Source organism: Panthera onca, chromosome X (assembly GCF_046562875.1).
Source record: "Panthera onca isolate mPanOnc1 chromosome X, mPanOnc1 haplotype 2, whole genome shotgun sequence".
In the NCBI taxonomy this organism is placed as follows: Eukaryota; Metazoa; Chordata; class Mammalia; order Carnivora; family Felidae; genus Panthera; species Panthera onca.
The window spans coordinates 18,618,273-18,630,851 of NC_138357.1; the positions used below are offsets into that span (position 1 = coordinate 18,618,273).

General features: G+C 44.8%; 1 pseudogene; it reads right to left on the minus strand.

Moving 5' to 3' along the window:
• LOC145713693 (BOS complex subunit NCLN pseudogene) overlaps positions 1 to 9,307 on the minus strand; it is a 30,603-nt pseudogene extending 21,296 nt beyond the window's left edge.
• Positions 9,308 to 12,579: the final 3,272 nt, after the last annotated feature.

The following is a 12,579-nucleotide window of genomic DNA, read 5'->3' on the forward strand; positions in this document are numbered from 1 at the left end:
CATTACTGGTAGTCCCTTTATAGAACTAGAGGCCTCAAGTTCACAATGGTCGTGATGTTTTCTCTCACCCAGTTTATGTCCCAAGAAAAGAATTGTGGAGAAAAGGTCTAAAAGTGTTCCTTGAGGGAGTGATACCAGTAAAATGGCAGAGCGAGGACCTCTAAAATATCTCTTCTGCATCAAATAATAAGAAGACGATAAGGGTACCTGGGGGGCTCCATTGGTTGAGTGTCTGACTCTTGATTTTGGCTCAGGTCATGATCTCATGGTTGTGCACTCAGCATGGAGCCTGCTTGAGATTCTTTCTCACCCTCTGCCCCTCCACTCACTGTCTCTAAAAGAAAAAAAAAAAAAGAAAAGAAAACTGTAAAAAAAAGTCAGGTGTGGTACACAGACACACACACACACACACACACACACACACACACACAGAGGAATATTGTGCAGCCATAAAAAGAGAATGAAATCTGGCCATTTGCAACGATGTGGATAGAGCTAGAGAGTATAATGGTAAGTGAAATAAGTCAGAGAAAACCAAATACCATATGATCCCACTCGTATGTGGAATTTAAGAAACAAAACAAATGAGGAAAGGAAAAAAGACAAACCAAGAAACAGACAATTAACTATAGAGAGCAAACTGAAGTTACCAGAGGGGAGGCGGGTGGGGGGAGAGGGAAAAGGGGATTAGTAAGGAAATTTTAAAAATCTGTGTAGGAAACCCCCCCACAAAGGAGTATGGGAGAGAGTAGTACACATAATAAAACGAAAGAAAGTGCTGGAAAAAAGGTCAGAATTAACTCTTTCAGACCCTGGGACATTAACCAAATATCTGCAGCAATCAGGGAGTGTTTGTACAAGAAAAAAATGTCTGACTAGGTAAGAACAGGGAGTTCTGTGTCTTTTAACTTGCTTTAGTCCCATCCCCTACTCTGCAGCTCTCTGGTAACCTTGAAAAACAACAGCGAACTTCTCATCACGGCAGCCAACAGAGGGAGCAAAACCAGTATGCAGCTCTTTCAAAGACTCATTCCCAAAGAATGATCTGTCTGGTGGCTCCCCGGAAGACCCCACTCACAAGTGTCTCTGTATTTGACCTGACTCAGAGCTTACTTAGTGTTCGAAACTCTTCTCCATGAGGCAATTGTCAAAAGCAATCTGTGAGGTAATTATTTAACTTCCTGGCTGTCTGGGAAGGTGATACCGGTTGTAGAAAACAACAAGCTAACCAAAAAAACCTTTTAAAATAAAGCTAGGGAATGAGATTTTGAACAGCTCTCTGATATATTCCTGGGAATCTAGAAGGCCGTATGCATGCTCAGCATTGTTCGTATACTCAGGAAGGACCTGAGAAGGCCCTAAGCTCTCACCTCTCGCTGACTTGAGGCTCTGCAAAAGCAGAGAGTGAAGGTTAAGGCAAAGTGTTAAACTGATTTCTGGAGCATTGAATGTGGGCCCTAACATACCCACAGAGCCCCTCAGCAAATGTTGGTAGACTTATCGGTTTCAGTAGTTTAAAGAAACTCCTGTCCAGTGGATAACTGATCACTAAGCCAACTGAGCAGAGGTTTTGAATGGTCACACATGACAAAGAATACAGACTTTACAGTATTACTTCAGGAAAATCCCCTAAACAAGCAGCAACAATTAAAATAGCAACAACGACTTTATCTGGGAAGGGGAGAAAATTTGATTTCCAAAGTTTTTACATTATATTACTTCAAATGCCCAGGTTTCAGCAAAATATTATAAGATAAGCAAAGGAATGAGAAACTATGGTCCATACACAGGATGAGAAGCAATAAACAGAAACTCACTGAGGAAGCCCTGACATTAGACTTACTAGACAAAGATTTTAACTCAGTCACTCACACTATGTTCAAAGAACTAAAGTAAACTATGTCAGAAGAACTAAAAGAAAGTATAAGAATGCCTTCCCATTAAACAGAGCACATTAATTAAGAGAAATTATAAAAAGAACCAAACGGAAAAAGAGAATGAGATCTCGCCATTTGTGACAACATGGATGGACCTAGAGGGTGTTACGCTAAGTGAAATAAGTCAGACAGAGGAAGACAAATACCAAATGATTTCATTTATATGAATCGAAAACAAAACCCCAAACAAATAGAAACAAATCCAAAAATACAGAAAACAAACTAATTGTTGCCAGAGGGAAGGGGGTGGGGTTTTGGGCAACATGGGTGAAGGGGAGTGGGAGATATAGGCTTCTATTTACAGAATGAATAAGTCACGGGGATGAAAGGTACACCACAGGGAATATACCCTATGGTGTTTTAAGAGCATTGTATGGTGCCAGATGGTAGCTATACTTGTGAGCACAGCAGAACATATATACAGTTGTTGAATCACTACGATGCACGCCTGAAACCAATGTAACAGAGTCGAGACCTCAACTCTACTTCGAGTTATATAAAAAATAATCATTAAATGGGGGAGCCTGGAGGGCTCAGTCAGTAGAGCATGTGACTCTTGATCTCGGGGTTGTGAGTTCGAACCCCATTTTGGCCGTAGAGATTACTTTAAAAAAATAAATAGGGGCACCTGGGTGGCTCAGTCATTAAGCATCTGGCTTTAGCTCAGGTCATGATCTCACAACTGGCGAGTTTGAGCCCCACTTTGGGTGAGCCTGAGCCCCGCGTCTGGTGAGTATGAGCCCTGCTTCAGGTAAAACACGAGTCCTGGGTGAGCCCTACTTCTCTCTCTCTCTCTCACTCTCTTTGTCTCTCTCTCTCTCTCTCTCTCTGCCCCTCACTCATTTGTACCCTTCTCTCTCTCTAAAAAACATAAATAAAAATAAATTAATTCGTTCAAAGAAGAACCAAATGGAAATTCTGGAGTTGAACAAGACAATAACTGAAATGAAAATTTTCCTAGAGGGGCTCAAGAGTATATTTGACCAGAGAACTTGGAGATGGGTCAATTAAAATTATCCCGTCTGAGGGACAGCAAGAAAACAGAATGAAAAATAAACAGAGCCTCAGAGACCTGTGGACACCGCCAAATGCACCAACATTTCCATAATGAGCGTCCCGGAAGAAGAGGAAAGAGCAAAAGGCAGAAAGACTGTTTTAAGAAGTAATGGCCAAAAACCTTGCAAAATTTGATGAAAAACATTAATTTGCACACCTAGCAAACTCAACAAACTCTGATTTGATTAAACTCAAAGAGATCGAGGGGCACCGGGGTGGCTCAGTTGGTCAAGTGTCCGACTTCGGCCCAGGTCATGATCTCGTGGTTCATGAGTTCGAGCCCCACGTCGGGCCCTGTGCTGACAGCTCCGAGCCTGGAGCCTGCTTCAGATTCTGCGTCTCTCCCTGTCTCTGGCCCTCCCATGCTCATGCTCTGTCTGTTTCTGTCTCTCAATAATAAATAAATGTTAAAAAAAATTGTTTTAATTAAAAAAAAAAAAAAAGAGATCGACACCTAGGCACATCAAACTGTTGAAAGATAAAGACCAAAAGAGAATCTTGCAAACAGCAAGAAAAAGTGATCCAAAATATAACAAGGGATCCCCCATAAGATTAACAATGACTTATCATCAGAAACCACGGAGGCCATATTACCTGTGAGAAGGCAGTGGCACAACATATTCAAAGTGCTGGAAAAAATAGTCCATCGACCAAGAATTCTAAATACGTCAAAACTATACTCCATAAAAGAAGAAGCAATTAGGACATTCCCAAATGAATAAAAACAAAGAATTCTTCCCTAGCAGCCCTGCCTTCCAAGAAATACTAAAAGGCGTTCTTCAGGTTGACATGAAAGGACAGTAGACAGTAACTTGAATCCACGTGAAGAAATAAAAAGCCTCAGTCGAGTTAGCTCCATAGACAAACATAAAAGACAGTATCTATGTATCTTTCCCGTAACTTGTTTTTCTATCTGATTTAAAAGACAGCTGCATAAAGCAGTAATTATAAATCTGTGTTCATGGGCTTATAATGTATAAAGACGTAAAGCAAAAAGGAAGGGAGAGTGAATGGAGTTTTATGAGAGCAAAGTTTGTGTAGACTCTCACAATTAAGGTGATATTAATATGAACTAGATTGTTATAGATGAAGACGTTCATTGTAATCACCAGAGCGACCACGGAGAAAATAACTCCGCGTCATTATGCCGACCAGACAATGCTAGGTGACTTTCTATCTGCCCGTAGCCTGATTTGCCTTCCCTCTTCGTTCCCTGTGTTTTTCCTCCAGTGCTGCTAAGTTTGAACCTTTACAGGGCGGGGGGGGGGGGGGGGTATAGAGTGAGGGAGACATTGTTCATTCTGCCGCACGCATATCTAAGGTAAAGGGACTCATTAGGCCCAATCTTGTATTAGTCACTGCCTGATTTCATCTGAAGAAAATGGAAGTGAAAATAATTCTTTTGTGGAATTATCTTTGGTTGGTGAGGCAGTTCCGGCCGGAGGGGGTGCCTTCCTGGGCCCTCTCTCCACCTCAGTCAGGGTGGCCACGTGCAGGCCGCACGCAAACTGTCCATAGTATATCTGTATGTACTATGTACATTATAGCCTATGCATGTCTGTGAATGTAGGCATTCATGTGAAGGAGCCTGGAGACAAAAGAAGGATTTTTAGAGACAGCGTCTCTGTAAGATGCCCACTGAGTCTCGGTACAGCTTAGAAGGATGCAGTGAGTTGATGAAAACTAGGAGTCTGGACGTTTCTCTTTAGCATCTCCTTCACGGGCCTCAGCTGCTTTGTGCTGACAGCCTTTGTTGATCTCGTCCCATTTTCTGTCCCGTTTTGCATTGGACTTGCGTCTTCCCCCTCCCCCAGATGCTGGGTTAGACTTTGGTGTTTTGTTGCCTCTAAAAAAAATGCGTTTTTTACACCAAGCCTGCAGTACTCACATACTGCCCTACATTTTGAAGGGCAAGGAGAAATTTTGGTTGTGATCTCTCCTTTTCTTCCCTCTCTGCTTTCCTCCCCTTCTGCTCAGGCTCAGGAGGTTGTCTCGGTCCCGAGAACAACAGGCCGTGGCGCAGATTTAGGCAGTCTGGCACTTTGTCTGGGCTGCGAGGCTCTCAACAGCTCCACAGCGCCGTGGGGGAATCACACTGCGACCGGATGGGGCCAGAGACAGCCGGGAAGCAGGTGAACGTCTGGAAGTATGTGATGTAAAGCCTTTTTCTTCTTTCTGCTTTTCTTTCTGTTGCAAAGGCCAGACCAGCAGGCAAAGTGTGACCACACTAGGCAATCAGCACTGGGGGAAGGAGCGGCCAATATCTGTGTCAAAAGCCATGGGAGGCGCCACGGGACAGCTGGGTTACTGTCGCCGCGAGGAATACGGTTAGATAACATGAGAAGTCAAGGCAGGCTGATTACCACCCTCGGAAAGGAGGAAACTGTTAACAGGTCCCAAGGTCTGGAGGTGACTGAGATTTCAGTCCCTAGAAGGGGGGACAGCACGGCTGGTGCTGTGGGATCAGGGTACTAGGTAGGACACCAGAGTGAGGGCGTAGGCTCGGGGAGGAGGCACTGTTCCGGTGACAGAACTAGGGTGCGAGGAGGGCCTGGACCTCAGGAGAGGGTGTGTGCCGAGCAGTATAAAGCTCGGCTTTGCATCCTGAGCTTCCCCCACGTGCCAGAGGCAGGCGCTGTGCCAGGTGCTGGGTATGGAATGACAAATAGGACAGGGCGATCCCAGCTTCGGAAAGTTGGGGAATCAAAATGGCCTCAGCTCCACCACTAGCTGTGTGACCTTGGGCAAGTCACGAAACTACCCTGCGGCTCCATTTTCTCAACTGAGAAATGTCTTTGAGGCTGTGGTGGCTCCTGTGAATTCTCAGTTTGGTTGGAAGGAGCAGAGGTGTGGTAGGCTAGGAACTGGCTTGGGAGATGCTTTCACACAGCAGGCAGAGTTTGTGTTTTCTCCATTTTAGTATGAAAACGTTCAAACGTGTAAGAAAGTTAAGAGAAGCGTAAACACCAAACGCCCGCCACCTAGATTCTGTAGTGGTTAACGTTTTGCTATGTTTGCTTTATCACCTGTCTGTCCATCCTTCCACCCACCGACTAGAGGAACTTGCGGACATCAGTACACTTCATCCCTAAATGCTTCAGCATGCATATCCTCACCTGGAATTCAATGTTTATTTATGGTATTTTTTGTTTTTGAGGTAAGCCTTACACACAGTAACACGCACAAATCTCGAGCGTACTCTTAGATGAGTTGTGGTGAATGAATACACGTAACCCAAACCCCTGTCAGAATATAGAGCATTTCCTTCACTTCAGAGAGTTCCCTCATGCTTCTTTCTAGCCAATCCCTGCTCCACCCACCCTGTAATAGTTTCCTAGGGCTAATGAAACAAATTATTATAAACTGGAGTGTTGAATACGACACAAACTTATTCTGTCACAGTTCTGGAGGCTACAAGTCCAAAATCAAGGTGTTAGCGGGGCCACGCTCACTCTGAAGGCTCTAGGGAAGAATCTGTGCTATTTCTTTCTTTCAGCTTCAGGTGTTACTGGCAGAATCTGTTCTATTTCTTTCTTTCAGGTTCAGGTGTTACTGGCAATCTTTGGTATTCCTTGCCTTAAAGACACATCACTTGAATCTCCGCTTCTCTCATCACCTGGTACTCTCCTTGGATGCATCCGTTTCTGTCTCTCATAAGGACACCAGTCCTTTTGACTTCGGGCCCATTCTAACAACATATTTTATTTATTTTTATTTTGAGAGAGACAGAGAGAGTGAGCAGGGGAGACAGGAAGAGAATCTTAAGCAAGCTCCACCCTTAGTGTGGAGCCCAACATGGGGCTCAATCCCACGCCCCTGGCATCACGACCTGAGTGGAAATCAAGAGTCAGACACTCAACCGACTGAGCCACTCAGGCAACCCTAATGACCTTATTTAAACTTGACTTTATTTGCAAAGACTGTGTTTCCAGATAAGGACACATTCACTGGTACTGAGGATTAGAACTTCATCTTATCTTTTGGGGAGGCATAATTCAACCCAGTTGCATAATTGCTACTGCTCTCCTGATTTTTTCCACCACTGATTTTGCCTGTTCTAGAATTTCATATAAACGGCATCATGGCGTATATATATGTTGTTAAGTCTCGCTTCTCTCACTCAGCATGTTTTTGTGATTCATCTATCCTGCTGTATGTATCAGTTCTTAATTCCCTTTTATTGTTGAATAGTATTCCACTACATGGATGTACCACCGTTTATCAATTCTTTTGTTGATGGACACTTGGGCTGTTTCTAGTTTTTAACTTTTTTTAATGTTTTATTTTAGTTTTTGGGAGACAGAGAGAGAGCACAAGCAGGAGAGGTGCAGAGAGAGAGGGAGACACAGAATCCAAAGCAGGCTCCAGGATCTGGGCCGTCAGCACAGAGCCCGATGCGGGACTTGAACCCACAGATGTGAGATCATAACCTGAGCCAAAGTTGGATGCTCAACCAACTGAGCCACCCAGGCACCCCTCTTTCTAGTTTTTTAGTTATCAGAAATAAAGTCGAAGGGACACCTGACCGGCTCAGTCTGTAGAGCATGGAACTCTTGACCGTAGAGTCATGAGTTTGAGCCCCACATTGGGTGTAGAGTTTACTTAAAAAAGGAAATAAATAGGGGCACCTGGGTGGCTCAGTCCGTTGAGCGTCCAACCTCGGCTCAGGTCGTGATATCACGGTTTGTGAGTTCGAGCCCCGAGGCGGTCTCTGTGCTGACAGCTCAGAGCCTGGAGCCTGCTTCTGATTCTGTGTCTCCCTCTCTCTGCCCCTCCCCCGCTCGTGCTCTGTCTCTCTCTGTGTCTCAAAAACAAATAAATGTAAAAACATTTTTTAATAAAAAATAAAAAAAGAAATAAAATAAACAAAAAGTATAAAATCGTGCAAAAAATAAAAAATAGAAATGAAGTTACTATGAACACTGATCGTCACCTCTTTTTGTAGACATATGATTTCATTTCTCTTGGGTAAAAGCCTAGGAGTGGAATTACTGGATGGGGAGGAAGAAGGGAGGAGGGGAGGGAGGGAGGAAGAAAAGGAAGAAGGGAAAGAGTGGGGAAGGAATTCCATTTTATTTTCATTTATTTATTTTCAGTTGTTTTAAGTTTATTTATTTTGAGAGAGGGAGAGCAGGAGCTTGAGCAGGGGAGGAGCAGAAAGAGGGGGAGAGAAAGAATCCCAAGCAGGCTCCGCGCTGTTCGCGAGCACGAACCATGAGATCGTGAGCTGAGAGGAAATCAAGAGTCAGACACTCAACCGAGTGAGCCACCCAGGTGCCCAGGGATTCCATTTTAAAACGCGAGCCGTGGGGCACCCGAGTGGCTCAGTCGATTGGGCATCTGACTTTGGCTCAGGTCATGATCTCGCAGTTCCCGAGCTCAAGCCCTGCGGTGGGCTCTCTGCTGGTAGTGCAGAGTCTGCTCGGGATCCTCTCTCCCTCTCTCTCCTCACTTCCCCCGCTTGTGTGCTCTCTCTCTCTCTCTCTCTCTCTCAAAAATAAATAAACATTTGAGGCACCTGGGTGGCTCAGTCGGCTGAGCGTCCGACTTCGGCTCAGGTCATGATCTGGCGGTTGGTGAGTTCGAGTCCCGCGTCGGGCTCTGTGCTGACACCTCGGAGCCTGGAGCCTGCTTCAGATTCTGTGTCTCCCTCTCTCTCTGCCCCTCCCCTGCTCACGCTCTGTCTCTCTGTCTTTCAAAAATAAATAAATGTCAAAAAAAAATTTTTAATAAATAAACATTTTAAATAAATAAATAAACAAACAAAAATAACTGGGCTCCGAGCCTGGAGTTGGGATCAAACTGATGTCCCAGCTGGGGGTAGAGGAGGCCTATCGGGACCGGAATCGGGCCCTTGGGGTGACCTTGGTACGTTGCCCAGGAATGAAGATTCATTTGTCTTCGGCTGTGCCTCTTCCCTCCACGCCCTCCTGATTTTTATGGCTCCTGCCTGCAGTGACCGGGGTCCACGTGTTTCAGGTCTGGTTTTGGAAACATCATTTGCTATTTCTGGGTCTAAGACGTCTTTTTAAACCAAAGGTCCTGGCGGCTTACACTGAATCGTGTTGTGCTTTCCAAATGTCTTCTTAGGGGCCGTGGTGTGGCCGTGTTCTTATAGAAGAAAGAAGCAGAGGAACTTAAGTAGAAGCAAGGAGTCCGGTTTCCTAGGAACTATTTCTTGGTGCTACCTGGCCACACCGGGGGAGAGCGGATGGCTGGCCGGCCGGCTTCGGCCGCTGGCTGGGATCCACTTGTTTCAGGGCAGCCAGCCCTTGCCGCAGACCGCGTTTCGCTCCTGTGTCTCCCGGTGGCATTCCTCCGACTCTCCTCCTGGGCGGATTCCAAGTGGGTATCTCTCTTGCTCTTAATGAGTTTCAGGGAAGAAGATCCCACAGCCTCCTTTGACAGCTTATATTACAGTGCTTTATAATATTGCCAGGCAACGCCTTTCTATTTCTACTGCGCCTCATTTCCTCTTTTTGTGAAGTGGCGAAAATAGACATGGGGCTGCCACTGCCTTCTCCCACGGCAGCCCTCATGTCCTGTGATCCCATGAAGGTAGCTTCGTGCATTAGCCCTCCAACTTCTTTCTCGAAAAAGGAGAGAATATATCTTAGTATCCTCCCAATCTGAGGCACTACTGAGCGTGAGTGAATCCACCACCTTGGGAGCTGACGTGACCCTTGGGTACTTGTCCCAACTGGACCGTTATCACACGAAGACTTTTTCTCTTCGCCTGGTTTGCATTCAGTTAACCCTTTGGCACACGCCCGAGGAAGGTGGTTTGTTTTCCTGATGATGGGGGCAAATCTCATTGCTGTGACACTAACCTGTCTGGTCCTGCTTAACATCCAGCTCTTTGGACTCATGTCTGATCCTTGACTCTGGAACCCGGTCTGCTGTTTATAGTATGGTCATCTCAGTGTTTGTGGCTTATACTGACAAGGGCTTTTACTTTCCCTTTTTTTGTGTGAAAGGATCCTTTAGATTATTAGGGGAGGAGGACCAGGATCAGCCTCCAGACGGTGACAAGAACTGATACATCGTTGTGCTTGGGAACAGCACATATTTGATTTAGAGTATAGCTAGGTTTGTTTTCAGTTTGGAAAGACAGTATGACATAATGGTTAAGAGCACAGGCTCTGGGGGCACCTGGGTGGCTCAGGCAGTTAGTGTCTGAGTCTTGATTTCAGCTCAGGTCAGGATCTCCCGGTTCATGGGTTCAAGCCCCACGTCGGGCCCTGCGCTGACAGTGTGGAGCCTGCTTGGGATTCTCTCTCTCCCTCTCCTTCTGCTCCTCCCCACCCCCTCTCAAAATAAATAAATAAACATTTTTTTTGAAGAGTATAAACTCTGGTATTGGACAGACCTGGGTTTGAATGCCAGCTCTGTTGGGGCGCCAGGGTGGCTCAGTCGGTGGCCGAAGCGGCCAACTTCGGCTCAGGTCGTGATCTCACAGTCCATGATTTCGAGCCCCGCGTCGGGCTCTGGGCTGACAGCTCAGAGCCTGGAGTCTGTTTCCGATTCTGTGTCTCCTTCTCTCTGTGACCCTCCCCCGTTCATGCTCGGTCTCTGTCTCAAAAATAAATAAACGTTAAAAAAAAATTTTTTTTGAATGCCAGCTCTGTGATTTAGGACAGTGACAGTTAACTTCTCTCCATGCTTCACTTTGCCTTATTTGTAAAGTGGGCACAAATATAATATTACCTGTCTGAACGGATAAACAAATTGTGGTAGATACATACAAATGGAATACTATTTGGCAATACAAAAAATATACTAAAATGGCAAATTTTATGTTATATATATTATGCCACAATTTAAAAATTAAAAATGTAATATACTAAAACCATTGAATTGTATACTTGAAGTGGGTGAATTGTATGGCATGTGAATTATATCTTAATGAAGCTGTTTAAAAAAATAGAATGGACTGGTGATACATGCAAGCCCCTGGATAAATCCCAAAACCATTATGCTAAGTGAGAGAAGCCAGACAAAACAGAGTATCTGCCATGTAATTGTACGTATATAGAAGTCTAAAAAATGCATACTAATCTATAACGACAGAAAGCAGATCAGTGGTTGTTTGGCAGGGCGGATGGGAAGGGTCAGGAAGGAGGGATTACAAAGGAGAGCCAGGAAACTTTTAGAGATGATGGGTATGTTAATTATCTTGATTATGGTGATGGTTTCGTGGGGTGTATACATATGTCTAAGCTCATCAAATTTATACTTTAAATATGTGGAGTTTATCATGTGTCAATTATACCTTTAAAGAGCTGTTTTTTGTGGGTTTTTTTTTGTTTTTTTTTTAATTTTTTTTTTTACGTTTATTTTTGAGACAGAGAGACAGAGCATGAACGGGGGAGGGGCAGACAGAGAGGGAGACACAGAATCGGAAGCAGGCTCCAGGCTCTGAGCCGTCAGCCCAGAGCCTGACGCGGGGCTCGAACTCACAGTCTGTGAGATCATGACCTGAGCTGAAGTCAGACGCTTAACCGACCGAGCCACCCAGGCGCCCCTAAAGAGCTGTTTTAAAAAAATGACACTTTTTTCATATGGCTGGTAAGAGGTTGAAATGAGATAGTGATTGACAGTGGCCTGGCACATAGTAAATGCTTCAGAAATTGTAACTGAAAAAAAAATCAGACATATAAATGGTCAATAAGCACATGAAAAGATGCTCAACATCATTAACTATCTGGGAAAAGCAAATCAAAACCATGATGAGATACTGTTTCACATCTACTAGGATGGTTATAATAATAAAAAAGAAAGACAGATAATAACAGGTGTTGTCCAGGATGTGGAGAAATTAGAACCTTTGTATACTGCTGATGGAAATGTAAAATGGTGCAGGCACTCTGGAAAACAGATTAGGCCTCCTCAAACATTTATTTATTTTTTTAAATGTTTATTTATTTATTTTTTTTTTTTTAATTTTTTTTTTTCAACGTTTTTTATTTATTTTTGGGACAGAGAGAGACAGAGCATGAACGGGGGAGGGGCAGAGAGAGAGGGAGACACAGAATCGGAAGCAGGCTCCAGGCTCTGAGCCGTCAGCCCAGAGCCTGACGCGGGGCTCGAACTCACAGACCGCGAGATCGTGACCTGGCTGAAGTCGGACGCTTAACCGACTGCGCCACCCAGACGCCCCTATTTATTTTTGAGAGAGAGAGAGAGAGAGAGAGAGAGAATGAGTGGGGGAGGAGCAGAGAGAGAGGGAGACACAGAATCCGAAGCAGCTCCAGGCTCTGAGCTGTCAGCACAGAGCCCGATGCAGGGCTCGAACTCACGAACCGTGAGATCATGACCTGAGCCGAAGTCCGTCGCTTAACCGACTGAGCCACCCAGGCGCCCCGGCCTCCTCAAACATTTAAACATAGAGTTAACATGTGACCCACTCCTAGGTCTATATACCCATGAGAACGGAAACATACGCCCGCCCAGACACCCATACACAAATGTTCACAGTAGGATTATTCAGAGTAGCCAAACAATGGAAACACTCAAATGTCCATCAACTGATGAATGGATAAACAAAATGTTGCATATGCATATATTGGAATATGATCAGCATGAA